Source organism: Nicotiana sylvestris, chromosome 3 (assembly GCF_000393655.2).
Source record: "Nicotiana sylvestris chromosome 3, ASM39365v2, whole genome shotgun sequence".
Taxonomy (NCBI): domain Eukaryota; kingdom Viridiplantae; phylum Streptophyta; class Magnoliopsida; order Solanales; family Solanaceae; genus Nicotiana; species Nicotiana sylvestris.
The window spans coordinates 210,767,418-210,789,847 of NC_091059.1; the positions used below are offsets into that span (position 1 = coordinate 210,767,418).

General features: G+C 41.8%; 1 pseudogene; it reads left to right on the forward strand.

Annotated features, from left to right (window-relative positions):
- The first annotated feature begins 7,374 nt into the window (after window positions 1-7,374).
- LOC104221127 (uncharacterized) lies at window positions 7,375-11,022 on the forward strand (annotated as a pseudogene).
- The last annotated feature ends 11,408 nt before the right edge of the window (window positions 11,023-22,430 follow it).

The following is a 22,430-nucleotide window of genomic DNA, read 5'->3' on the forward strand; positions in this document are numbered from 1 at the left end:
ATAATAGCAGCGGATATATCGCTTTCTGTTTCCGCTCTATCTGCCAAGGGGAAATCCCGGTAAAGGGAACCCCGACCCCGAGAAGACCGTACTCATGTGCAACTAATTCAATAGGACCGGTTATGAACCCAAGAGCGGATAGGAGTACTCATACTCAAGGACCGGAAGCTCTCACAGCGTCAAGGCAAAGAATAACTCCTATTGGAAGAAGAGCGTTTACGATCAGAGCTAAAAGAGTGGGAGGGAATGAAATAGCAATAGCCGCTACTTCTGTCTGCGGCTATCTTCTCCTATTGATTAAGCCCTTCAAAGGCATTTTTTTTCTTTCTTCTTTCTAAAGGCAAGGCTAAGCCATCCGCCCTTCATTGCAGGGTAAAAGGGGAGACGGTTCCCAAGGGGTGGCTAGTTCGAGTAAGAGAGACAGATACAGATAAGGTCCTTTTTTCTGAGAGACCCGCTCTTGACTTTAATCATACCCACTAGTAAGCGCAGTGGATGCTCCTTCATACAGGGCACAGAGAGGCAAGTGATGGGCACTACTCATCATAAGAAAGCAGTCATGCAGATAGAAAGAGTAAAACAATGACTCTGACTAAGTAAAGAGATGAGGTTTTTTTTTCTCATCTATTTTCCATACCACAGCTCTAGACTTGTGCCCCTATTCAAACTATCTTTCAATCATACCACCCTTGTGGGTTGTTCGCAATTCACATTAAAGACCCTTTCCAAAGGTTGAGTACCTTGGCTCGGGTAGGTGGTGCTGGGTTCCGTGTCCTTGGCAGGCTCGACCATCGGAGATCCGTTCATTACGAACGTTTTTTCTCGATGTGGACCAAGCTCCGACTTCCTTTTTAGCTTTGGCTCGGAAGAGGTCGGCCTTTGAGCCCGTATTGGAAGGGGATCTTGGTTTTTTTTATTATAAAAGAAACCCCAGGAGTTACGTCTTATTCCCGAGGAGATGTTTGATCTCCCTAGTCTAGGGACTTCTTGTAAGGGCCCCTTATTTATGGAATGGGTAATGTGTTAAAGGATAGCTTAGGTACTGCAGTTGGTTTGGAATTAGACTACCTTAATATCAGACATCAAAGACAACACAGAATCCAAGTCCAAGACTTGAGTGATAATGCTAGAGAACGTATCCTTCTTGGCAAGGCAAACAACCTTTGCCAAGGTTCCGAAGGAAAGATAGATCTGAACTAACACAATCACTATAATCATCCCTCTTGTATGTATATAAGTTTTTCGATGAAAAGAGGGGATTATGATACCCTAGGAGCGTGTCAGAAAGATGGGTACGCGAAGTGAGTAATGGTTAAATTCTCCGCCACAAGCCCTCTGAAGCGAGGATGCACACTGCTTTAAATAGAAAGCGCAATGCAACATCCCCGAACGTCGGGCCGTCCTCATTACCGTAAGAGCAAACAGGTAAGCTCCAATACATAACTCCTTAGTACGTCAGCGGCTATCAAGATCGCTTTGTTAAGCAGTGACCTTAATAACCGAGAGTCTTCTAAAACTCTCTGCCACAAACTAAAGAATTGAATTACCTTGCGCCGGTATCATTTCGCTTGAGCCGGGAACTCCTGTTTACCTTGAGACAGGTATTCCTTCTTATAGATATCACCGAAAAAGCGGAAGACTAAGAAGACTTTGTCTCGCCCACGCCCAGGAAAGAAAAGATCAGATCAGCAACGGCTTTCGAGTAGAGGATTTTTTTTCTTTTCATTATTCCCTCGGAGTTGAGTTATAGTTAGCAGATGGGATCTAATTCATTAGAGGAAGGGATGGTGATTAACTGATAGAACCTCTTCTCTTCTTTCAAATCGCATCTCTCAAGTGAGAAGAAAAGGCCCCCCACGGAGCGGTGGGAAAGCAAGGGCGTAGCAGGAAGAAGAAGTATGAAAGCAGCAAATCTTTCCTCCTCTGATGAGGCTTAGTTCAGCTAGCCCTAGACAGATCACATCTCATTAGAAAGGCAGGTATTTTCATTTTTATTTAGGATCTTTCTTATTTACCTTTAAGGCATCCTATTCCCCGTTTTGACTTTCTTTTGGAATCGTCTTCTTTTAAATAAGATCTTCTCCCTTGTTCTTCCCTCTTCCTATGATGAAGACCTGCTAAGTGATTTCCGAAAGCTCCCACTATGACTAAAAAGCTCCCAATAGGCCACGTAGCAGCTTAAGCTTATATTATAATAAAGTAAGTAGGAAGGAGCGAAAGCTACTCGACCAGACGGGAGAGGCGACCAAAGGAAGCTGGTTCACCTTCTCTCCTCCGTTACAACATAGGTCGTTCCAATCCCGGATGAAAATATTCCTAAACTGAAGTCAAGGAGGAAAGTTCCATCGTGTCCTTCAAAGATCGATCTGATAATTGCGTATATAAGGTTTTACCTAACTAGCCCTAAAGGTAACTTAAAATCCTCAAGCTCTTCTAGATACGTTTTCTCGGGATTTTTGCTTTCATTAGAGTGGTATCAGAGCTCTATTCTGAAGATTACATATAGAATAGTTCCTCTTACGATTAGTCGTAATTATTTATTTAATAGTTAGATTGGAATTTACCCTGATGAAATCCCTTGTGGGCTTACGAAAAGAAAGATATCCTTAAAGAAAGCATTACACATGAAGAAGAGTAGGCTTGCTTCTTTCAAGGCCACTCTACTGAATTCCTGACAGCAAACGAGCGGAATACTTGACCCAGGAAATACCCCGAGAAAGAGGGATCTCCGAGATCCACGGGAGATATGTCTTTTGTAGGTGCTGAAAAGGTGTAGTTAATTCACTACAAATAGACTGAACACCGTAGTAGGAGCTACATCTCTCAAAGATCGACTCGAAGGTAGCCATACTTATCTTACGATATAAGTGGACTACCCGCGATATCGAAAACCATGAGAGATAAAGCAGAACCGGTCAGCCTTTGCATCACGACGTCGAATCATCTTTCGATGAAACGACGGTATGATGCGAGGAAGCCCCGTCCGCGTCAATGATACAGCGGGTGATAACTCTTTGACTCCAGGGATGGCCCCATCTCGGCTGTGGATCTAATCAGCTCCACGTTCTTTACAATCATAAGCTCGATCACGAGGGTCCAAATCAGGGTCTCCATCTCGCCTTATTTATTAACTAAGTTCGGGAAAATCAAAATTTGCATAAGTTATAGGTATAGCTCAGGAGATGAGATTGGATCCACATCATTTGGAACTAAAGAAGTGTCGCGCCCCCTTTTTCTCGAGCGAAATCGGGTTTATGACATTTGGGAGGACAACTCATTCCCTTTTGGGAATTTGGGTTTGAATTGAAGAGTCTCCACCTAATGATTAAGGTGCATTAGGACACCAAGAGGGTTTGATTTTGAGTAACCAGAGATTGAGTAAGGGCTTGAAATTATTCCAAGGGGAAGGTGTTAGGCACCCCTCAGAATCCACTAGTGTGGTTCCTGGCTAGACTATTGTTGTGAACTTAGGTGCAAGTAACATGTAGGCAAATAAAACTTCAAATAAGAGGGGATTTTCACATAATGGTTACAAACAAAATTGGAAAGAATTAAAAGGAAGCTGATTTTCTTAAAAGAAATAGTTTAAAATCTTTAGAAGAAACAAAGAAACGAAGGGAAATGGGGGTCCTAGGTTTATTAATAATATGGATCACCCCACACAATGCTCAGTAATCACTCCTCAATGAGGGGCTACATGTGACATTATTGTGTGGTCATCATATCCATATCTACCCTTCCCTCCCCGTTAAGGTATTAAAGCGTGAAATGATCTCGATTACTTATTGTATGCTATTACCCATCCCAATCCTATCAGTCCGGAGGCATTTATTACTACTAATCCTACGAGGGAGGGATATTAGGCTTATTTATAGTTTCAAAGGCAAACTTCTAAGGCGACATACAAAAACATGTATAGCAAGTTGGGGAAAGCACATAACAAGTAAAAGGCTCAGATATACCTCCTTGAGCAAAGAAAGCACATAATTGGCATGACTTTCACATACTATTTATGGTCTGATAAAGAACTTAAAGCTTGAGGCAGACTGATTGATTACATAATTCAGATAAGAAGCCCGAGTTAAGCCTGCCTGCTGGTTGTAGTTAATAGCACAGATTCATTTTACAGCTATTACCCTAAGGCTTGCCTAAGTGTTAGGACAAAGGTCTTATAGGCATGATTCAAAAGACAATAAAACTTGAAATGAATTATTTGAAACCCTATATGTATACTCGTTAAACTGGCTAAGTGAGAGACTCAGATTATTAAAAGAAAGGCAAAATTTAAACAAATTGATTATAAGCTCTGCAACTAACAGTATCTATTGTTACTGATTTTATATCTAACATTAAGTGAGGCGAATCAGATTCAATTAGAAACTCTTATAGGCATGCTTTCTAGGCGTTACTGATTTTAAAACCTTGTAGACGTAGTATAAAAATGCAAAAGACTTGTCTTAAACCTATGAACATGATATCTAGATGTTGAAGTCTGTTTAAGACATGATACCTAAGTGAAGTTGAATGTTTAAGTCCTATGAGCATGGTATCTAGGTGCATAAATTTGTTTATGACCTATGAACATGATTTCTATATGAGAAAATGGATATACAGTATTCAGAAAGACCTATAGGCATATTTTCTATATGCATATGCAGAATTCAAATTGACTTATAGGTATGATTTCTAGACGAGAGTAGCAAACCTATGATTATGATTTCTATATGAAAATGGACATTCAAAATTCCCTATAGACACGCTTTATGCATTTGAATGTGCAGAATTCAAAAACCTATAGACGTGGTATCTATGCAGAATTCAGAATTCCTATAGACGTGGTATCTATGTGAGAATGCATAATTCAAAATTCATATAGGCATGGTATCTACCTTTTTTGCATACATAATTACCCACCTTTTTCACTAATCAGCCCCAAATGTTTATTACAAAATTATTACAGCCCAGAATAAAGTAAAAGAATACATTAGAAATTAAAAGTACAACCAAGGAGAGCCTGATTCAGACTTCATGTCTGAAATATAAGGTAAACCACTCCAAGAGATTCATGATCCAAAGTCTTTCTCCCATTTGAGTGTGTCAGAGTTCCCTAATAGTCTCAAATAAACTGCGGGCAGTGCTCACACCCAAACGTATTACCAGATTAAGATAAGTGCAGTGGAAAGGCCAGCCCTCAAGTGTCCAAGTTCAGAGGGAACTCAAGGTCCCAAGGAAAGGCTCGCAAGAGGGGTGGGGCAGAACTTGAAGACTAAGAGAGAGCGCAAGTGCATGAACAAAATTCTGAGAGGGGGAAAGGGGAAGGGAAACGATTACAAATAAGTACACATAGGGGTTCAGGGGAATGGGGAGATTGTAAAGAGGCAAGGGTAGGCTGTGGGCATACCCAGCAATGGAGAATGCTAGCACACCCATAAGCCTATTAGAACATACTATTTAGAGGCTAGGATCCCAAGGGATCAAATTTAATTCATGGACAATAATTTGCATATTGCCATGCCTTAAACCATAGCTCAAACACATAGGGGGCAGGGGTTTGGGACTCATAATAGAAACAGGCAGAAAGAAATCAGCATACTAATTTAAGTGTTGAACTGTACAGAAATAGTAAGTAGACATGGATACAAAAGCAGTAAATAAACACATTATCGTGGTGCTAAAACTTAAATGAGGACATACTAGTTTCAAAGAAACAAATAGAGAAAAGCAGTAGGTCTTGTAAGCAGGCCACAGTGCAGACAAGAAGAGAGTATAAGGGTGAGTTCAGAAAGACTATGAATGAGTCATCCTCCTCCTTGTGTCAATGAAAGAGTCGTGTATTTATAGTGTGAAAAATAGGCAGAAATAAGGTAAGAAAACAGTTAAGGAATTGAATATCAATTAAGAATCAATCTCACAAGACTTCCTTTAATTAAGGAACTCATATTCAAACGAGAAAACTATTTAAGGGAAGAAATCAATAAACATCTTGTGCAAAGCATTCAATTAAGGGCAAATACATAAAAAATTACTTAAGGATAGAATTTTGAAATACCTGGTTACATAAATAAGGTAAGAAAAATCAATTAGTAGCTAGTAAATCAAGGATCAAAGATTTTGTAATCAATGGTCCATGAATGAACCGAGTCAGAAAAGTTAAGGAAAGTCAAGTAACTTAAATCGAGTCATAGGGAAATCAGCAAATAAGGAAAGAAATCAATCAAACATATACAGAAGGAAGTCTGAAACTAATCAAGATTTGAAAGCCATTTTAGAGGGGAAGTCCAGCACATATAAAGAGCATACAAACATGTTAAGCTGAAAGAAGATGTCGTGTCATTGCAAAATCAGTAGATAATAGACTACAAGAGCATGGTTGTCACATAGGTTAGCAATGTAGAAGAGAAGTAACATCTAGTAGCATACAAAAATCCAGTGTAAAAGTCCTTAGAAGAGTTTAGCAAAAGTCAAAATTATATTAAAAACAAGGACTTCAAAACTCAGTTCAGAGACTCGAAATAGGTCTGAAAGAGTTCGGGTTTCTTTTGAGATAAAACCAGTTCAAGCAAATCACATATCCAATGGTTTCCAAACTTGGAAAAAAACCCCCCCAAATTCTAGGGTTTCTACCATCAATCGAGTGTAGAGATGAGAGGGCAAGTAATTAAGTCGAAATAGGTTCAGAGGTCTCAGAAAAGAACTGAAACCTTTAACATGTTCCTTCAGCAACAGAAGCTCATGAGAAACATGGTAGAAGAGTAACATGCGAAACACAGTAGAAGCGCTCAAAAAAAACATAGTAGAAGAAACTAATACACAGCATAGTAGAAGAAAACTAATCAGAACACAGTAGAGGAAACCTAGTAGAAGAAACATAGTAGAAGAAACTAATGCGAAACATAGTAGAAGAAAACTAATCAGAACACAGTAGATGAAACTTAATAAGAAACACACAAGAACACCGTAAAAAATACAGTAGAAGAAACACACGAAAGAAAGAGAAAATCAGAGAAACATCTAAATAACTCAGAAAACCCTAGATCGAAAAAAAGAAATGGTTTCGAAAGCATAGTTTTTTTTTGAAAGAAAATCGTTTAAAAAGCTTTAGGGAAAGCATAGATCTGGAATAGATCTAAAGTAATCAGAAAAACCTCAAAAGCTTGGGTTTTCAGAGGAACCCAAATGATGAGAAAGGCTTGGATCTAAGCAAGAAGAGTCGAGGCCAGGCTCGAAACTGGCATGGCTCGCCGGAGCAGGCCGGAGATGGCCGTGGAACTTGAATCAATAGAGGTCCAGACCCAACTCTTCGTGGTCGAGTCATGAAGCTCCAGTAACCAAACGTGAGGAGCCATAGGTGGCTTGGTGGGTGGTGAAACCACCATGGATTCAGGTCAGAAGGTGGCCGGAGAAGATGAAGGGAACTTGTCGGAGAGGAGGTGAAAGGGGGAAGGTTCTAGAGAGAACCAGAGGTAGAGAGATAGAGACGAGTGAGGAAATGAGGGGTATTGGGGGGGGTCGTTTGGAATTAAAAATGGTAAGAACAAGTGAGGGCCGATGATCTTTTAGATCAATGGCCAGAATTTAATAAGGTTTTGGGTCGGGTAGGGGTAATTGGGGCCTGGGTCGGGTTTTATTTGAAATTGGGCTGGAAATTGGGGTCCAATTTGGGGTAAGATTTTAGGCTAAAATTGAAACGAATTGGGCTATTATTTAAATTGCCAATTTTTCCGTTTTAAAATTATAAAAAATAGTAAATTAATTTCTGGGAGTAAATTAAAGGTACTAAAATGATTAATAATATATAATGATGAAAATAAAAATACTGGAGAAAATTTTATAATTATAAACACAATTAAATCTTGAAATAAGCTAATATTGCAATTATATGCAATTTAGCTTAAAAAATACTAAATAAATTTGTAAAAATATAAAAAAATTAAGTTAGCTATATTTTAGTATAAATATGAGAATATAATAAGTGAATCACCAAAATGATAATTTTGGGGACAATTATTGGGTTTTCTTGATAGAATAAAGCAGTAAATTGATTTAATTTTTTTTTTTGAAAAATTAAGGGAAAATAATGGGATCTTGGGACATGCTTGTATATGCACATACATGCTATTTTGCATATAAAAATACAGGAAAAAATTGGGTATCAACAAGAAGCTTCGGGGTCTTGATTTCCATTCTATTATGCATATGGAATTAGAACCGGACAACCCCATGATCGTGATTTGATCATCATTAGGTGGTGAGAAAGCATGCCTTATGACGAATGGGGAGCATTACGCCCGATCAAGACATCAGTCTGCCCTCTAATAGAGGGTGTTATAGAAGAAATTAGGCACTGAACTGATGTTTAGTAGTGCTTATCAGTCAGGACAGCCAGACTCCAGTCGTCGATTTACTGGAAGACTTGCTGAAGAGCTTAGTGCAAGGGAGACCGAGCAAGGGGGATAAGTTCTTCGAACTGCTGAGTTTTCCTATAAAAACGATGTGAATCGGCCTATGTTAAGTAAGGGGTAAGTAAGCATTTGAAGTGGTATATGGTAAGAGGACTAACAATAAGGGGGAAGCGCAGCGATCAAAGCTTTGGTTTAGGGTCCACTTGGTTTAAACAAAGAAGAGATCTTTCTAGCGATTCAGTTCCTAGAGGGTTCCAAACCTAGTCTTCTAATATGAGAATGACCCTATTAAAAAGAGCATTAAGTATACATCGACTCTCTTGGATTTCACGTCATAGCATATATATACCTGGACTGAGCATATCCAAGAAAGACACAAGTGGTAGCCTTGGGGACAATTTTGCTCTTAACTGCGGAGGAATATGAACAAAACACGTGCATCCAAACATTCACAAATGCCTATTATAGTACTTCCCCAGTAAGAAGTTTGTGAGGTGCCGCTGCAGCTTGGATTATCGTAGAATAAGAGGAGCCATCTTAGGAAATGACTTAAAATATAGATGCCGCCACTGTGAGGTGAGGGAGCAACTTGTCTGGTCTTGCGGTGCACTCATTACCGTTACGAGAATGAAATGACGCCCCAGTTTGACTTGAGACCAAGACTCCTTATAACTCGTACCAATAGCGGCACTGAGCGGCCGGAGATTGATTGAAAAGGCAGGCCCAGCTAGCCCTCTCCCCCCTAGCTGGCGGAAATAGCTTATTGGTAGAGCATAGCCTTGCCAAGGATGAGGTTGAGGGTTCAAGTCCCTCAACTAGCTTAGCCACTACCAACTGGCTTTCTAAGCCCGCTTATTCCGACTAAGTGATCCATTGACAAAAAGAGGGTCTTCCTCCTTCTTGCTTGAAGCTTTGACAAAGAAGCATTCTATTCCAAAAAGGCTTAGGGCTAGGCTAAACCTCCCTCAAAGCCATGAAGTCCCAGAGCTCTTATTCCAAGAACTGGTGATATTCCCTTAACTGCAGATTCAATAGCACCAGTTATGAACCCCAAAAACAACAGGAAAGAGAGCACCGTCTACTTAGACTGTCACACCAGCAATGAGAGCAGTAAGAGCAGATAGTGGAATAGAACTAGGAACAGATAGGCATTCAGTTAGCTTGAAAACAGACTCGTAGTTAGAAATCAGATGCTTCCTCAACAACTATCTTTAGAATGTCCTATCTCTCTCTTCAACGCTTTAAAACGAGCTAGAAGGCTTCTCTTAAAGCAGAAAATAGGAGTTATAGTAGTTTCAACTATTCGATTTGAATGAGTTCCCTCACTTCCTTTCCTTACTACGATATGCCCAAAAAAAAGAAAACAAAAGTGCAACATATCAAAGAGCGATGACACAAATTATCAGTGACCTCCTACATAACATATGCGAGCCTTACGTGGACGATTTGGTAGTCTTTTCAAAAGAAAGAACTGACCACATCGAAAATTTATGCAAGGTCTTCGAAAGGTTAAGAATACATCAATTGAAGATGAACCCAAAAAAAATGTGCATTCGGGATCGGGCGGAGGCCTTAAATCAGCAGGGCAATAGCATAGCTATTATTGACCTAACCCATATTACATTACTTAAGACTACTCTCTCTTCAATATACGAAACGAGCAGCCGAAAAAGGCTGTCCCTATTGTATTTTAGATGGAGTCATCTACAAGGATAAGAATCTTACCTTTACTTAGAGAGGGGTAGTGGTACCATGCTCTTCCGTGCTCGTAGGTTGACTCACATATGCATCCCGACTAAGGTCTCACAAACGTGCACTTCCCTTATGCATCCAACCGCTTCACTAATGTGAATAGGTTATATAGAAGGGTAGGTTGGTTATATACTCGTATGCGCCTTCCTTCTTCGAACCTTTTGGTATGTATTGCCCCTACCTATAGATCAGATCCACCAGACAAGAAAATCAATTCCGCACTGCTGCTGAGTCGTCAGACTTAACCACCCAGGGATTCATGGAATTTCTGTGGATTGCGTTGGGGGAAATCTACCAAAGCTAGGCAGATAGATAGACTCCTTTCCTGCTGCTAAGGGAGAGCAAGAAAGAAAATCAAATGATTGTTTTTTAACCAGTGCCCTCTTTTGGGTATGTAGGTACTAAGAGTCCTCTCACTACCAACCAACAGACATCATCTGGCTGGGTCTTGACGGTATCAACAACAAGGAAGAAACAACCAAATAAAAATAGAAACTAACTATGGCTATTGGCCCACACAACGTCCTAGGCATAGGGGAGATCGGAGCAACAGGGAACACCTAGACGACGTTTTTCTTCCTGAGCTGCAGTAAGTAGATCGAGAGGTCGTTCCGCCCCTTGTCCCCGAATATGGGGAATATGTTCTCATAAAATCTTGCTCCAATCTGACCTAGCTGGCGAGCGATCCCAATTCGTGATAGAGAACAAGACAGCAAGCGAGCATACTTTTGTTCGCTTCTTCTCTACCAAGCACGTAAGTTTAAGGATAACTGTAGGTCGGTGGCTACCTAAGGAAAATCCGATTCGATCCGCCCCCCGGCTGGGAGGCATTTACCTCATCCCGATCACAAGGAGAGGTTCACTATGATGGGGGTACTTGTAAGCACGTGATTTTTGCTTCACGGACAAGCACTCCAAAAGAAAACAAAAATAGTGACCAGTGACCTCGCTGTACAAATTTTCCAATTTTTCACGACATGTACTGCTAGTCATTTGTGGTTCATCCCATTTTTTTGCATTTTTTGATCTTATCAGTCAAAACACAAGGTATGTCTGTCATAGTAATCAAACCGTAATTCAGTAGTTAAAAGAAAATTCAAAAATATATGTGCATTGTTCGTTCTAGGTTGTGATTTAACTTACTTGAACATTTTAATTTGGTGTGATAATGGTGTTGAAGTGTTACATTGTTGTTTGTTTTAATTTCATTTGTTTTACTATTTATTTGTTATTTTTCATTTTTTGTTTTAAAATTAGAAAAAACAAAAAGAAAAGAGTTGAAAATCGGTTTGGGCCCAAAAATGAAACGAAATAGGCCCAAAATCGGCACTCAAGTCCAGTCCAAATCCGGCCTGCCCAAGCACCAATTCAAACGACGCCGTTTCAGGCAAGTCGATCTGAGCCGTCTAAGCCTCTTGATCCAACGGTCCACATCCGCACCCGTGACCCGACCTGTTTAGCCGGTCCAACCCAATCCATCACTTAAACCCAAACGACCCCGTTTTAATACCAAACGACCTCGTCTCACCCCTCACCATCAGATCCAAGCCGTTGAGATCATCTGATCCAACGGCTCAGATCTAAACCCCTAGACCATATATAAGCTTTCTATCACACCCCACGCCCCCTAGTCGAAACCCCCCCTTCACTCAGCTCCTTCCTCACCAAGCCCTGAAACCCCCGAAACCCTAGCAGCCGCCCTAGTTTCCCCGTCACCAGAACCCGGCGGCATGAATGCCGGTGACCACCTCCTGAACACCCTAGGACCCCCTCACTCTCCTGAACATGGATCTATTACCCCCTAGCCTCGAATCCCCTTCCTTCATCTCGAATTTTCATTTGAAGATTCGAGTCGAACCCCGACCTATACCAAACCTCACCATCTTCATACCAGACACTCGCCTGACCCCCATCGTGACCAAACCAGGCTTGGTTTGGTCCGAATCTACCCACAACTTCTAAAAAACCAGATCTGAAAATCCAGACCTTAGAACACATGAACCTGGGGAATCCGGCTAGCCTTAACGGGGGTTTGAGGTCTAATAGACCTTAATCAAGGTGTTCTCATGTGAGAACACCCTGATTAAAGTTTGTTCGGCCTCAAAGGGTCAGAGTTGAGTCAGATTTGGGTCAATTCTGTTTGGACATTTTTCGGTAAGTTTTTCTTTTCCTTTTTGTTTTATTCAACTGCTAATTAAGTTGTCAGCATGTTTCGTTGTGTTTGTTTGTTATTTTTGTTATTTTTCATTCGGATTTCTTCCATCTCTGTCAAAGACCTTTTATTTGGTCGATTGTTTTCTGTGTGTGATTTGAACGTATCCTATGATAAACATGTCCGATTAGGATAGTCGTCGCATAAATAACTTATATAGGTTCCCAGTGATTGACCAAAGTTGTCCGAAGCCCTTCAGGTCCCTGTATGTATTGGTTTATATGAACGACTGATTGTTACCTGTTATAATTAGTATAGTCGACTTGATAAATGTCGTCGATTAACTTCCTACGACTGAATGTTCAAATATTCTAATTCGTACAACTTCACGTAAGTGAATGAACCTGTTGATTGTTAATTGGATGCTTGACATTAGCTGTGACTACTAGCTTGTAACTGCATTGTAAACAAATTAAAAGAATCAGGCTAGGGCAGTCTTGAATTGAACTTTCAGAAGTTCAAAATGCCCTGATGCTGCAAGGGGTTTAGGGCAGTAATAATCAAGGTTAACAAGGGTAGTCTGGGGTTCGAGAAAAACAGGAAAAAGCTTAGTTTAAGTGAGCTGACAAGTAGGGTACTAATTTAGGATTAAACTAATGCAAATGGGGAACAAGACACAAGAGTATGGGGGTTTAAAATGAATACTTAAATGAACCCATAACTCTTGATTAAAGAATAAGGCCAAGCGTGGGGAACAAATGGCTGGCATCAAAAAGATGCTTAGGCGTGGGATTTAATAGGTATGGGCAGTCTGCAAATTGGCAGGATCCAGGCAGCTTGACTGCACTGGTTGTTTGGCTTATAAATAGGCCATTTCAGAACTTAAAAGGGGCTGAAAATTTTAGTCTTGAAGGGAGATCTTGTGAGTTAAAGAAAACTGAAAAAAAAAACATAAAGAAATTTCCAGAAATACTGTAACTGAACACTGTCCAAAAAACTGCAAAAAAGAAACCAAGTTGGTTATCCTAACTGGGATTGTTATTTGTTCCATTAAGAGAAGTCTATGTTCTTCTGCTGTGATTGCTACTACCGAGCTTTCTGTGTACTGTGGCTTGAGTTTTGATTGTCGAAACTGTGCTGGTTATTTGCTGAGCCTTGGTGGTTATTGAACTTTTGTGGCTATAGCCCAAAATACTCTGTTTCCTTTCTCGACTGGTTTTGTTGCCTATCCTGTTTTTCTGGGAGTATTAGTCTGTTGCTCGACCAACGTGTGAACTGCATCTTTGTGGTTGTTTGGTTGTTGCTGTGTTGTGCTATTTATCTGCTGCTGTTGTGTACCACTCAGCTGATCATCTTTCTTTTTCTTTTGCTCCTCTATACCAGGTACACAAATATACTATCACTGTAACTTGAAAGGTTTGAGCATAAATGCAAAAGAGAAGATCTGCAGATGCTTATATATACATAGACTATTGTGTTAGGCCTCTTATAATGTATAATAGTTTACATTCTTGTTTTGGATGTTAGAGATAGTCTTCATGCCTAATAAATGTTAATGTATGGTAGTTGAATGTTAGACTGTGTATATAGGTTGGTGATAAGAGTATACCCAAGGCAGTAGGTTGTATCTCAGATTTAGTTCAATGGTGTAGTATAAGTCTGTAATGTATGCCAAGCATGAAAATCGTACACTACTAGTTAAGTTCTTTCCTTTCTGATAAATTGCCATATATAACTGTTAAACCATGTTTTAAGACAAAGAACACAGGGCTTGCAATCTCAACCTCACGAAGGTCGAGCCCAGGTCAAAACAGACCAAGCAGGCCTGCATCGGACAAATAATGGCCCAGGTCTGGCCCATCACGCATGGGCTGGATTTGGGCCTTTAATTTTTGCTCGGCTGACTGTGTACGTGGCCGTGCTTCTGATTTTGCGCAAGCACTAGGAATTCTGTTATAGATAACTTGCAAGCATGTAATTAATTAGGGCTATCTACTGTTTTCAATTAGTAGAGACAAACGCGACAAGAAACGTAGTTGCTATAGGATATCCTTTTAAAATAAGGACGAGATGAGCCTCGACAAAAATAAAGAAAAACGCACAAATTGCTGGGCCCTCGTTAAATGTATATATTGAAGCATTCAGTCCCTAAGGTGGGTCATTTAGCAAATCTCACGACCTCCCGGAATAATAACGCGATAGCCTTTTCACCGCGTATTTAATAATTTTACCTTCTTAAATTCGGGTGCGCATTTATGTGACCCAAATCCAAATCTCGACGGATTCGAAATGTGTTTCTAATCACGGGTACATTGATTGTGACGTGGTTCGAGATGCATGTCCATGACGTCGCAAATTCCTTTTAAAAATAGAACGAGACGAGCCTCGACAAACAAAATGTACAAAGCTGCGGGGCCCTCTAAATGTATGTATATATTAAAGTGTTTAGAATTCGGGATGTGCCGTTTAACGGATTTTTACGACCTTCCCCAAAATAACAAGACGCTAGTTGCTTTAGGCGCGCCTTTAACAATTTATTTTTCTAATTCGGGTGCACATTTATGTGACCCAAATCCAAATCTCAACCAAGTCGAGATATATCGATAACCACGGGTGCATTGATGTAACGTGGTTCGAGATATGTTTTCACGACGTTGCAATTCTTGTAAAATAATAATAACGACAAAAGTGGTTAGAAGTTAAAATTTGCACATAAGTTCATGTTTGTATAAAATCAGATAATCAAGCCGAATATAACAGTTGAGCGACCGTGCTAGAACCACGGAACTCGGGAATGCCTAACACCTTCTCCCAGGTTAACAGAATTCCTTATCCGGATTTCTGGTACGCAGACTGTAATATAGAGTCATTCTTTTCCTCGATTTGGGATTAAAATTGGTGACTTGGGACACCCTAAATCTCCCAAGTGGCGACTCTGAAATAATTAAACCAATCCCGTTTCGATTGTCCTTTAATTGGAAAAAACTCCCCTTGCGCCCTATCGGGTATGTAAAAAGGAGGTGTGACAGCTCTGGCGACTCTGCTGGGGATCTTTTTGTACCCAGAACCACTGGTTCAGGGTTCAAGAATTCGAGCCTAAAATAATTGTTATAGTTGGCTTTATTTTTTATCTGATTTTTACATGATATATGCTTAATGTGCTAAATGATGCTTTTACCGCTTTAATATTATCTGAATTGTGTATATAAAACTGCTGCGAAACCCTTCTTCTTTCTGAGTCTTCTAAATTTATGGTGTACACGTGCGCGTGACCCGCCTTTCTGTTAGAGGTCATACCAAATAAGACGAAGTTGGGACAAGTAACTAGGCCAGGTAGACTTTCGTGCTCCCGGTACGTTGCCCCCGCTTCGGCTCAAACTGTCCGTTTGAGTAAGCCAGGTTTAGAACAATACGCCTCAGGTTTTTACTTAGAATAACTCAGCCATGTACCGGATCCCTAGTAGGAACGTCTATTTGCATCATGTACAGCTGGCCTTGGAGACTCAACACAGGGGTTGGGTCTATCTAGGACAGTTGAACCCGAAATAAAAAGACCATCCTGATGCATCCTACTTGCTACCTGTGCATTCATTTGCCTCGAACATGCTTGTTGACCGGCTTAAACGAAATCATGGTAAGAACTGAGGAATAAAATGGGTTGTTAATCTTGAAAGAATATAGTTTCAAATCTTGAATAAAGGCATTTAATCTTGAAAGGTATTTAATCTTGAAAAATAGTTTGAAAAATTCCCAAAATAGTTTTAAATCTTGAAAATAGTTTTAACTGAAAATGGTTAGAGTATATTTTCAAAATGAGTCTTGACTTTATTGAATTAAATTTCAGATACAAAATGAGCACCACACAAAACCCCTCATCCACAAATACAGAAGAGTTTCTATTCCAGCTTCAAATGTGGTGGTGTGAATTAGGCGAAGATGGTCAAAAGTGGGTCATCAAGCATTTGGGAAATCTCCCGGATATTATGAAAGTTAAACCCCGTGATGATCTGATTGCGGCATTAGTAACTTTTTGGGACCCTGTTCACAATGTCTTTCGTTTCTCTGACTTCGAGCTCACTCCTACATTAGAGGAGATAGCTGGATATGTTGGTTTTGACGGAAGTTTAAGGAATCAAAGCTTGATATTCACAAAGGCTCCCTCGGTACATCGATTCTTCGGTCTTCTGAACATCAGCAGTCAAATCAGGAAAAGCAATGTCATCAATAGATGTTTTTCTTTCAACTTTTTGTATTCAAGGTTCGGATAGTCAGATGGGTTCGAAATTCATGAGAAAGGCCATACTAACAAGCAAGACAAAGACGCATGGCAGGTTCACCGTCGCTTCGCCTTCATGGTGGCTTTTCTAGGAATCATGGTCTTCCCAAACAAAGAGCGAACAATCGATATTCGCACCGCAAAAGTTGTGCAAATCCTCACCACCAAAGAAAACCACACCCTCGTCCCCATCATTCTCTCAGACATTTATCGGGCTTTGACTTTATGTAAAGCAGGAGCGAAAGTCTTCGAAGGATGCAAAATTTTGTTGCAAATGTGGGTGATGGAACATTTCCAACAACAGCCCAAGATCATACAGTATGGGCCAAGCAACGATAATTGCATCGAGGGTTATGAGGAAAGAGTAAAAAATTATCAGGTTCCAGAAGGGATAGAAGCATGGGTATCTCATCTAAGGGCTTTAACGGCAAATCAAATTGAATGGACTTTGGGATGGCTCCCGATGAAGGAAGTGATACACATGTCAACCTCAAATAGTTATCTGTTACTATTGGGATTGAGAAGCATCCAGCCGTATGTGCCATTGAGAGTCCTAAGACAACTAGGGAGATATCAAGTAGTTCCTGATGATGAAGATTTGAGTACGCAAGAAATCGAATTACACCCAGAAGCCACTATTCCTGAGGCTCTACTTCAGCAGATGTGGAATGGATGTCGATACTTGAAAAGTGATACTCAAGTCCTAGACACTACAAAGGGTGAGATAAATCCTGGATATGCAAGGTGGTTCGAGAAACGGTCTCGCGTGGATGATGTACCAGAACCTGAGCTAAGAAGGCCAACCAAAAGACCCCATATTCAAAACTTTAATGATAAAATCCAAGAGCGGTTGATCTGGGGAGAAAAAGAAAAGGGGTACAAAGCAACTATCCATGCCCTAAAGGAAAATCTAAGGAACCTCAGTCTGGAGAAAGATTTGCAAGCACAAGAAGCTGAAGGCGAGAAGAAGAGTCTAGCCTGTGAGAATGAAAGTCTTCATGCTCGATTTCTGAGAATGAAAAAGGCTTCTGAAACGCCAATGAGGAATTGGAAGGATCAAAAAACCATCGCCAATCTTTTTGAAAGAATGCAAGATTATGATTCCGTTCTTGCTGCAAATGAAAGGGCGTTGAGCAAAGCAAAAGAAAGGATCCAACAATTAAACGAAGAAGCCAGATCTGATAAGGAACGCCAAGATAGGCAATCCGAGAAAGATAGGGCACAATTCAAGAAGGAAAAAGACCATTGGGTACGATCAGAAGACCAACTTCGTGCACAACTAGAAGAGGCAAGAAGGTACAACAGAGAGCATCAACAAGCGGACATTGACAGAGAAAGAGCGCAGGCGAGATTAGAGCAAGCCAGACTCCGAGCTCTATTAGAGTCAGCCCTAGATCGTGAAGACCGTATCAAAGATATAGCCACCACTCGCCAACAGCAACTGCAGAATCAAGGCCAACATCTCTAAGATTTCAGGGCACAGATCCACGACCTGGCAGTCTACACCTCCCAAAGTTATGTAAACTGCCAAGGAATGGATTATGAAAGGTTTACAGAGCATGCACCCACTTTTGCCCGTCATCTAGCGATGGAGTTGGAAAGGATGTATCGTACGCTGGGAGGTCATCCAGGTCAAGCCCCGCCTTGAGCAAATTATCTAATAATTTACAATGCAAGTGGGAAGTGGGGCACGTTGTGAGATGTTAAAAATTGTATCTTTTTATTTCGATTTAAATAAGTGTATTTCAAGACATTTTCTTACAAAGTTTTCAAATGTAATGTCTGTTCATCTTTTTATAAATGAATGAAAATGTTAGCCTCATGGCAGAACTACGCCTGGTCTGATTCGCGCGGGGACGTGATACGTAGGCAATCCCCATAAGATTCGACCGCTTTTGATAAAGAAAGAAAAGAAAATACAAAAATAAATAAAAAGGGGCAAATGAGCAAGCCGGGATGGCGCATGTTGTTTGAAGCAAAGCACGTAGAAACGGTTAACTGCCTAGGAGCATTGCATCCTCTATGTGTTATGATCAAATCTGTTAAACTATAACGCTAACAAAGTTTGTTGTTGTCTGAATCCAGACAAGTTAGTTGTTAAAGAACTCTGGCAACACACTCCTACCAAACCAGATCCAAAGGACCGATAGCAACAAGCATGACTACCTCAGAGAATAGTAATGAGGAAGAGAGGCCGATGAGCCAGTTGTTGAAAGAAGTGATGGAAAAGATTGAAAGGATGGGACTAGAGATGAGTGCAATGCATCTAGCCATAGCCAAAACACAAAAGAGCCCTGAAACACTGGGACACACGCCGGAATACCCTCACTCTGGCCCTTCCACAAGCCGCCCAAATCCCCTTTATCATCAAGAAAGAAGCCCTCATGATTCCCAAGCTCCGCCACCCCATCAACCTCTCCCAACACCCAATATTCCCATTTTTGTGGGACCAACATCAGCCCCTTTGCAAAGAACGACCAGTGAGCCATTGTTTCAGGCTCACGATACACAGTACTATCCCCCTGAGCCTACGTTTCATGCCCCCGAACCACAGGCTTACAATCCACATTTGGAAGTGCCGACAGAGATTGAGAAGCCGGCTAAGGCCCCTGAACAGGATGAAGTATTGAGAAAGTTCAAAAGCCTGGAGCAGTCCTTCAGGAACTTGCACGGGCTGGGCAACCAAGTCAACGTAGCATACAAAGATCTGTGCCATTTCCCAGACGTCCAACTCCCGGCTGGGTTCAAGATGCCTAAGTTTGATTTATATGAAGGACACAGTGATCCCATGACACATTTGCGGGGATTCTGTAGCAAAATGAGAGGGGCAGGCGGCAAGGATGAGCTGCTGATAGCTTATTTCGGCCAAAGTCTGAGCGGATCTGCACTGGAGTGGTATACCAGGCAGGATTCCAGTAGGTGGTATACTTGGGATGATCTGGCGCAGGCTTTTGCAGGTCATTTCCAGTACAATCTCGAGATAGTCCCTGACCGTCTCACATTATTAAGAACTAGGAAGAAACCCGGGGAAAGTTTTCGCGAGTTCGGGTTCCGCTGGAGAGAACAAGCAGCTAGAGTCGATCCTCCCATGAGAGAGGGAGAGATGGTGGACTATTTCTTACAAACATTGGATCCAACCTACTTTGGCCACTTGGTGACAACAGTTGGAAAATCTTTCAACGAGGTGGTCAAGATAGGGGTCATGATAGAAGAGGGTCTGAGTTCTGACAAAATCTTGAACTATTCGGCACGTAAGGCCACGACCCAGGCTATTCAGAGCGGCACGGGAGGTGCGCTGAGAAGAAAGAAAGAAGAGGTTGCCACGATCGAGGCAGGCAGTTGGTCCAAGGCTGGCAGGCCACACTACAACCAACCCAGTCCTCACAGGTCAAACTACCCATACAACCCACCACAAAATTTCTATCCACCTCGAGAACCACATTGTTTCGTACACCACGCCCACAATGGCGCGCGCCGGCTCCCCAGAACATATATGCACCACCACAAAACACCTATCCTCCACCGAGGGCGTATAGAAACCCTTCAGGGGCAGGCTTCCGGGGAAATCCAGATGCTAGGAATGACAGGTTGCGGAAGCAGAGAACTTTCACGGAGTTGGGAGAAACCTACACCGCTTTGTTCCACAAGCTGAGGCAATTGGGTTTGGTTAGTCCTGTCCAGACTCGAGAACCAAATCCCCCACCTCAGAATTTGGATCGATCAATAAGTTGTGAATACTGCTCAGGGATGCTCGGGCATGACACCGAGAAGTGTTGGAAGTTAAGGCATGCCATACAGGATCTTATCGACACCAATAAGATCGAGGTCCAGGCACCGGAAGCTCCTAACATCAACCAAAACCCACTACCAGCGCACCACGAGACTCACATGATTGAGTTGGTGTATGAGGGAGGAGAGTTGAAAAAACCCTCACAAACAGTGATGATGATCCAAGCCGCCCCGAAGGAAGTCTCAACCAGTGGGGGAACGAAGGTACAGTCACAGGGAGAAAGCATCAAGCCAGTAGTGATATTGGGAAAGAGCCCGTCCACCATAACAAGCAAACCCGAGCCAAACAAGTTGGTAATATCAGGGGTTCCGCCCGCACCTGCTGTTGTGTTAAAGGGGGCATATAGAGAAATGGTCACCGTAAAGCCTGTAGTCCAGCTGCCGATGATTGATAGCAAGGTTGTGCCTTGGAAATATGAAAAGGCGGTGGTGATGTACAAAGGAAAACAGGTAGAAGAAGTTAGTTGTGAAGCGCAAGGACTGACTCGATCAGGTCGATGTTTTGCTCCGGTGGAGCTAAGAAGAACCAACCCAGTTGCAACCAAGAAACCTGTGTCCGAAGAAGAGGCTGAGGAGTTCCTGAAGAAGATGAAAGTGCAGGACTACTCCGTGGTCGAACAGCTGAGAAAAACACCGGCCCAGATCTCGTTGCTGTCATTACTGATCCATTCTGAGGAGCATCGACGGACTTTGATGAAGATATTGAACGAAGCTCATGTACCCAATGAGATTTCTGTAAACCACCTGGAAACCATTGCCAGCAAGATTTTCGAGGTGAACAGGGTAACATTCTCAGATGATGACCTGCCGATGGAAGGTACGGAGCATAATAAAGCTCTATACCTAGCTGTCAAATGTGAAGACTCGGTAGTAACTCAGGTATTGGTGGATAACGGTTCAAGTGCCAATATTTGCCCATTATCCACTCTGGACCAGTTAAAAGTCGACCGCGGAAGAATCCGCAAGAATAGCATCTGTGTCCGAGGGTTCGACGGAAATGGAACAGCCACTGTGGGGGATGTTGTACTTGAATTGACCATCGGTCCAGTCCTGTTTACCATGGAGTTCCAGGTGTTAGATGCCACAGTGTCTTATAACCTGCTGTTAGGGCGACCATGGATTCATGCAGCCAAGGCAGTGCCCTACACCCTACATCAGATGGTGAAGTTCGAGTGGGAAAGACAAGAGGTCGTGTTACACGACGAGGATACAACGTGCACCACGGGCGGAGCCATTGTACCTTTCATAGAGACCGCTGATGACAAAGGTCCTTGGGTCTACCAGATTTTCGATACAGGGTCGGCCAACAAAATTTCTGAAGGAGAAATCATCCCGCACCCTAGGGTAGCTGCCGCAACAGTCATGATGGTCTCAGAAATGCTGGGTAATGGATTTGTGCCAGGAAAAGGCCTGGGAGTCGAGCTTCAAGGGATTGTCCAACCTGTCTCCCTTCCTAAAAATCTGGAAACTTTCGGATTGGGGTTCAAACCAACCGCAGCAGATAGGAAGCAAGCGCGAAAAATGAAGAAGAGGGTCTGGTTTCTGCCTAAGCCGGTGCCACGTCTCTCAAGGTCTTTTGTCAAAGCAAGTGCCAGGGGGTCACCGGTCCCAAAGATTCTAGGACCAGTGATCGGTATAAATGAGGACCTAAATCAGAGTTTTGAGAGGCTATTCGCTGATGTCAGTGTGGTAGAAGTTGGAGAAGGTTCCAGCAGAACATAGATACAGTTTGTGGGGCCTGAGGCCAAGACCAACAATTGGAAAGTTACTCTTCTTCCTGTCCGAGGGGAGTCTTGGTAGTAGGCTTTGATTTATGTTTTGTGTGTTTTGTTTTGTCCGGATTATTCTAGGGTGTAATCCAAATTTTACGTTTGTCTTGTAAAAGTGTGAACCCTTTTATCCCGCAAGTTTAATAAAGTTCTCTCTTTTGTCCTATTTTAATTTTTGTTTTGTTTTTTTTTCTTTCTGAACAGTTCTCTTTTTACTGGTTCTAATGACATGGCATGCACAGCGGATCTTCGACCTAGTCTAATAAATCAATCTGAATCCGACTCAATGA